The 7,595-nt window shown below is 37.0% G+C and overlaps 1 long non-coding RNA gene across 1 annotated transcript; it reads right to left on the bottom strand.

The window, feature by feature from the left end:
* Positions 1 to 4,987: 4,987 nt before the first annotated feature.
* On the bottom strand, positions 4,988 to 7,237 carry LOC120571763. The gene is made up of 3 exons (XR_005641293.1): positions 7,222 to 7,237; positions 5,219 to 5,387; positions 4,988 to 5,058 (listed from the first exon to the last, which is right to left on the bottom strand). It is a non-coding gene; the product is annotated as an uncharacterized LOC120571763 (long non-coding RNA).
* Between the last annotated feature and the right edge of the window lie 358 nt (positions 7,238 to 7,595).

Genomic DNA, 7,595 nt, shown 5'->3' with positions numbered 1-7,595 from the left:
CTCTGTGAACAAAAACCTCAGCAAAAATCTGCTTATCCTTTTAATTTCCTGAAAATGCTTCCTAAAACTAGTCCCTTCTTAATTTTGAAAAGGTAGTCTCAGTAAAGGCTACACAGGTTAGGATGGCTACAAGCTGTAACCCACGGTGATTGATATGAGGATCATCTTCTGAATATAATAATTAATATGTTAGGCCTACCATAAATTGATATTTCAAAAAAGTAATTTATTTAAAACAACAAATAATGTAGTGTGATTTTAAATCAAACTAAGTCCCACACATAAATATACTCATGTTTTTCCCCTTTAGTCTTTGCTATTAATATTCATCAACTGCAAAATTTGAAAATTGCGTTTTTAAATAACTATGCATGGAAAATAAAATAAAAAATGCTTCTCTTTGTATATAGTTTGTTTTTCACAACAGTACAATTCAAAACAAATGGAAATTAGTCAAACAAGCCATTAGGCTGTATTTCTAAACACTCAACTGTAGGTTTTTTATATAGTATATATAAGGCAAATCAAAGTGCTAAATATAAAACACCATTTTTTCATTATTAGTATTTTATTGTGTAAATTCTCACGTACAACGTGGAACATTCTTTCACAGACGAGGTGTGGAATTTCCACGTCACTTCCGCGGATTCGTTTAAACGTAGACAAATAAATGAAACTGTATTTTAATATTATAACTATCTTTATTGTTTAACTCCTCAAATACAACATTAGAAAAAAACATTAATATTACGAATATTATATATTTTTATCTTCGTATCCGCTGAGCGGGACGTACTACGTCACTTCCGGAGTTTTCCGCGGATTCGTTTAAACGTTATTATGGTTCATAACTTACTGGAACAAAACTGAGCAACGTGTTGTTGCTGGTGACACAATCACTGACTGTATATATGTATATTGAAGCGATCCTGGCGTTAAAGACCAGCTGATCGTCTTTGCCCGGTTTTTCGAAAAATGAATGGCCGCATTGCATTGCGGGATATCTGCTTTGAATGCGCCAAGCTCGGATCATATCGTAATGTTCTAATTACAGCATATAGGCCTACTGTAATATTTCACCGGTAATAAGACCGAAATAATATTATTAAAATAAAGAAATGAATACCATGATAACATCTAAATAAATTTTATTATAGTTATAGTTTAAAAAAAATAAATTCAACAAAAAGCAACCCAGCTTCCCTGCCGAAATAGACCGAAATAATAACATTAAAATAAATACATATAAAACATGATAATATCTCGTGAATAATGTTGATTAAAACAGTGGTTATTGGGCTAAAAATACCAATAATAACTGTCACAGATTTCGAGTTAAGGGCGGGGGCGTGTTTTCTTAACATAAATGTCTATCTGACGGACCCCCTCGTCGAAAAATAACGTCAAGGGTACCCCTATTTCGTTGAAACTTGACGCTAGGGTTCTTGACCATGCGTCATACATTCGACGAGTAGTGAGACTGTGTTGTATAGGTAGAGAAACCGCTCCTACTTCTTATGTAAAATAAACAATTTTAAAAACAAACCAATGATTATCAAAAAGTGGAAAAACATATATATATACACTACCAGTCAAAAGTTTGGGATCACTAGAAATTTCCATTCCACTCCATTACAGACAGAATACCAGCTGAGATCAGTTGCATTGTTTTTTTTAATCAGGGCAGCAGTTTTCAGATTACATTATGTGCGTACATAATTGCGCAAAGGGTTCCCCAATGTTTTCTCAGTTAGCCTTTTAAAATGATAGATTAGTAAACAGAACGTGCGCCTTTGGAACGTTGGATGAATGGTTGCTGATAATGGATCACTCTCAGAAAAAAAGTACAAAACAGTACCTTTAAGGTACAAAATCTAGTCACTGGGGTGGTACCCTCAAAGGTACATTATTGTACCTTGAGGCAGAGGAGCAAATTTGTACCTTACCTCTTTGTACCTTTTAAGGGACAATACTGTACCTTTGAGGATCAATAATGTACCTTAGACAAAGGTACAATAAAGTACCTCTGGAAAAGGTACAATTTTGTCCCATTAAGGTACCGCCCCAGTGACAAAGCCATTTTGTACCTTTAGGTGGCAAAAAGTTCCTTTTCATTCCTTAAGAAGTGAAATAAAAGGCAAACAATTAACTGAATTTTAGACATTTATTTTAGTCCTTAAATGGAAAACAGTTTAATTCACAGATTCAAAAATAATTCATCTCACAACCAGACAATGTAACATCCCAAAATAAAATGCCACAATGTTTTAGGATGTCGCGTCTGATATAAAGAACATTTTAAAAAATTGGATAATAATTTTTGAAGAAGCATTTAATTCAACAACTGACAACTTCATACTGCCTGAAGGAAAAATCTTTTCCTTCTTTCAATTTCATGAACATCACTAATAAGAACAAAACTATTGCGCAGAAAAACATAATATAGAAACATAATAGTCTTTTATCAAATACCAAGCAAAACACTTCAGCACACCACACCAAAGTAAAATACATTATAAAACAATAAAATCATAAGAGTCACTTAAAGGATAAACTACATGACGCTGAATGATGTCTTTGTTTGGATTAAAAAACACAAGCTTTGAGCTCATCCACAACGCTCCTACAACACTGTTGGAACGTAGGTTAAAGTACGGTCAGCAGCTAAAACATATCCATCTAGCTTTGCTTGTCCGTTACGTTCACGTCAAAGTTTTGGTTTCGATGTAATTTTGAAACCACAACTAGGGTTGGGTACCGTTTGGATTTTTACGATATCCGATGCCGAACCGGGTACTTTTAAAACGATTCCGATTCCTAAACGATTCCCAAACCGATTCTTGAAAAACTGAAAATGATATAAAAGAAAGGCTTTTTATGGAGTTTTTGTTTTTAAATTGAAAATTATTTAAATTTAACAATATATTAATGTTTTAAAGTACTTAAATATATAATAAGTAAACCTAACATTTACAGTAGCTAGCTAACGGTAGACTACAGAGAAAGGGTTGATATTTTTACCTCCGTTTCAGAGCATGTACAAAAAGCTGTCTATCAGCTGATTGTAGAGTGCATGTCGGGGAATAGCGCGGACACGGCTCAACACGCGAGCGGGCACCTGCGCCACTCGGCAGAAAGAAAAAAGAGTCTGGCGCTGTCTGGAGCAACAGATGGAAAATATTTCAGTCGGAACCAAAATGAGGAACCGAAATTTGCGTTCTAATCCGGTCCGAATACTACCGTTTATGCGTAGGAACCGGTACCATAGTGGAACCGGGTTTCGGTACCCAACCCTAACCATAACTGAATGACCTTCAGAAACTGTCATCAGAGGGACTTAATATCATTGTTAATGGCATGGAGAAGCATGTTTTTGGAGCTGTAGCTGCAATATTGGGAGACAATCTGTCATCTCACTAGGGCTGTGCTCAATTAAAGAAATTCTTAGTCGACTAACACTCATTCAGTTGTATCGACTAATCGATTAGTGGATTTAATCAACAGATCTGTAAATCTGAGTTTCTCCACAAAGAGTCACGCTAAAGCACCATTTAATTCTTGTTTTTACTAGGGGTGGGAATCACCGGAGGCCTCACGATACGATATCATCACGATACTTACGTCACGATACAATATTATTGCAATTTTAAAGATATTGCAATATTCTGTGATATATTGTAATTTATTACCTTTTTCCAACTTCAATTTTTTCCCAATTTCAAATGATGTCCCCAAAAGAAAACTTTGTCAACATCTGTTTTATCTAAAGAGATACATTTCTCTGTTTGTTCATCTCTCTTCAATTGTATTGCTGCAAAATGAGATAAAAGATCCATACTTGGCGTCTGTGTATCGATACAGTATTGCCACGGAAAATATTGCGATACTATGCTGTATCGATTTCCCCCACCCACCCCTAGTGTTTACCAGAGATGTGCTCGTACGTTTCTTGGAAATAAGTCATTCAGCATGAAAAAAGCATCAAACATGACTAATGGACTAAAGAGATCTAAGTTGACTGAGACCAGAACCACCGATTAGTCCACTAATTGACTAAGAGGGAGCAGCCCTACATCTCACATGATAGGTGGATTTACCATGTCTTTTGTTGCTGGTGGAATCTGTAGATACTGCATTGCTACTCACTCGCAGATGAAAAAGAACTTCAGTGAATCAGTTTTTGTTTTAAGAAATGTTGATGTACACAGATACCATTTAGAATGTGTAAAACTAAATCCAGAAAAAGGAATGTATGGAGTTTGTGGTGGACGTGTATTTGACCAATTAGATTACTTTGACGTCACAACATCTCTTCCTCCAGATGTCATGCATGATTTCTTGGAGGGTGTAGCACCGTTGGTATTGAGGTTTGTTGTATGTAAAGCTCATCAAGAAAAACATATAACCATACAAGAACTAAATAAGGAACTAAGAAAGATGTCCATTGGACAAAATGAAAGGACAAATAAGCCTGTGGCTTTCTCAGAAAATACTTTACATGGATCCAGTGTTGTTGGATGTGCTTCACAGAAGTTTATTCCGCCTTCTTGATGCTCACAGGGCTTGTAAAAAAAAGTCTCTCCTCTTCGTCTTCTTGACCAATTAGTTTCTGAGTTTTTGTGTGTTATGGAAAAAGGGCTTGGAAATGTGATAACTCCGAAATGTCATTACTTGATCCATTATTCTAGTCTAATGTTGTCCTAAGGTCCTTTACGGTACATGAGATTTGAAGGGAAACATCAGCAGACTGACTGAATCCAGTTTGACCACTGCAGGGACCCTTTGAGTGAGCACGGTCCTCCAGTCAGCAACATCGTGGAATTGTACTGTAGAATATGGCGACGGTGGCTGATCCTGCAAGAGATCATAAAGTATTTACTCAGTTGAATTGCAGAAATCTACCACAAAGATTAATAAAAAACAACTTTTCAAATATATACATTTATAGACGCACCAAAAATAACGCGAAATTGCACACCTCCCCAATTATGACGAGAATGTCATTTTTCTCCCTGAACAGGATCGGCAACAGCAGGATTGCAGCTCTGAAATCAATCCCTGAAAAATAAGTAAAAATATAAAAGAAAGTGTATTACGTGAATGTACAGTGTATTTTGGTTGGTTAGGCCTTATCTTCTGAAGACAAATAGAAAAGAAATTAAGCTTAAATGGCTCCACAACACTAGGGGTCAACATGGCTGATCAGTGAGTTACTTACCAGGGACATCTTCGGTGAGGGCAGCCTCTCTTTCCTCCAAAGCCAGATCTGCAAGGGGAGATTTCCTTTGAGTCAATCTAAGCACTGTGGGTACTAGGACCTTAAAGCCATCTTCGAATCTTCGGCAGATATTCATTTCATCATGAAGCCGGCCCATTTCCTGAAATAGCTGCAACACAGCACAAACAAACGGGAAACATGTCACAACATTATCATAGGATTTTAAAATTAAATTTCAAAGAGAGCCTTTATTAATTTAATATGAACTCCAACACAAATGTAGGGAAATAAAACATGTAGACAAACCCTGCATGGACTCTTAAATAAAACAATAGTCTTAAAATGTAGGGAAATGTAACCATACTGTTAGTTACTAAAGCTGTAACAGATGAATGTAGAGGAGTAACTAAAGTAACTAGTAACTAAAGCTGGAACAGATGAATGTAGTGGAGTAACTAAAGTAACTAAAGTTGGAAAAGATGAATGTAGTGGAGTAACTAAAGTAACTAGTAACTAAAGTAACTAGTAACTAAAGCTGGAACACATGAATGTAGGGGAGTAACTAAAGTAACTAGTAACTAAAGCTGTAAACAGATGAATGTAGCGGAGTAACTAAAGTAACTAGTAACTAAAGCTGTAACAGATGAATGTACACACTAGGGGTGTGCAAAAGCAGCGCGGTATTTGTATCTGTATTTGTATTTGTTGAGGGGGCAAAAGTATTTGTATTTGTATTCGAGTAAAATTCAAAATAGGCGTAAAATTCCAGTTTTTTGTATTACACTTCTAATTTACGTTAAAGTGTAAGTATTCTTTAATTACATCCATTATAATAATTATGCCAGCTAATATAGGTGATTGAAACTGACTGCGCAGGGCAGAACATGGCTGTGATGATGATTTGGTGCTTGTGGGGGTTGGCAGACAGTACCAGGAGGAGAGGATGCTTTAAGTGCATGCGATTATGCATAGCAGATGTTGACAGATGTTTGATATCTCTGCCTCTGCTTATTTGACTTTTGCACACATTACATATCACTTTGGTTTTATCTGCAGCACTGACTGTAAAATGCTTCCACACAGAACGAGTTTTTTGGCTGGTGGAGGACCAAGAGATGGCTCAGCAGCAGCCACACTCTTTTCTATTTGGTTGCCCAAATCCATGTGGGGAGTTTCAGCTAAGTTAATGAGTGACGGGTAGCTATGCTAAGGTTAACTAGCCTAGCCTATAGCCTACATTTTGCTGTCTGCAAAACACAGAGTAACTTAAACGTACCATATAACTCCCACAAGTGCATACAATTCGCACCAACTACACAAGCATTTTTTTAACCTTGTTAACCGAATGTTAACGTTACTCTGTCAACAGCCTATTGTCTAAATGACCGAGCTAACAGAGCTACGTAAACAGAGCGAACATGAGAGCACCGACTGCAGACGTCAATAACGCAGCGTAATGGAATAATTCCTCCGATCAAACTCCGCTTCCGAAAGTCCGGAACCCAGTTAAGGTACAAAAAATCTATTCAACAAAAATAGTGATGCAGTTAAGTTTTTTTTTTGGCCGAAGCCTCTGTTGCTGTGTGGAGCAGCCTGTGTCAGTCACCTCTTTTGCTCTTTTCCCCCGACACTCCGAATGTCACTCACTCATCCGGGCATGCACTGCCGTCTCATGAGGAAACACAGCTTTTTCATATAAAGTTTTTCTTGTTCTCCGAATACAAATATTTTTTTAAGTATTTGTTCAAAATAAGTATTCGTAAAAAACACGTTATTTGTGCCTTCCGAATACCGTATTCGGGTTCGGCTCCACCCCTAGTACACACTAATGCATAATGTTACATTACATAAACTACCGGAGCCAGGTGAATTCAGATCCAGATAAAAACTTCTTCAGTAGTAACCTTAAAGCTAGATGATATGTCTATTAGATTAGAGAGTTACTTTCCATAGTTTTTAGGCCTAACGTTATAACAATGACATAATATTAGTGTTACCGGTACCTTGATTCCGCCGTAGAGCTCTCTGAATGTACCGGACAGGCTCAAGCGGGTTAGTGTCACGGTTTCTTTCCACTGCTGAACAAATCGGTTGAAATTTGGCTTGCTTCTTAAACGATCCTTCAAAGAGGTATGGAACCACCCTCTCAGTCAATCCATAGTCCACTGCTTCTCCGCCAAGATACGCTTCTGTATCATGCTCCAGACTGTAACGTTAACGCTGGAAATGTCTCTCTCACACACACACAAACTAATATAACTTAACGTTAGGCCTATCTTACTTTTGTTTCCAGGACAGCAGGGAAAGAAAGTTAAAAACCATTAACGATAGTAATCGGGTTATTGAGAACAGCAGCTAACGCTAAACGTTAACATTA

This window comes from Perca fluviatilis, chromosome 13 (genome assembly GCF_010015445.1).
Source record: "Perca fluviatilis chromosome 13, GENO_Pfluv_1.0, whole genome shotgun sequence".
Lineage (NCBI taxonomy): Eukaryota > Metazoa > Chordata > Actinopteri > Perciformes > Percidae > Perca > Perca fluviatilis.
The sequence above is the reverse complement of the archived record's forward strand: the minus strand, read 5'-3'. Positions and strand labels throughout refer to the sequence as shown.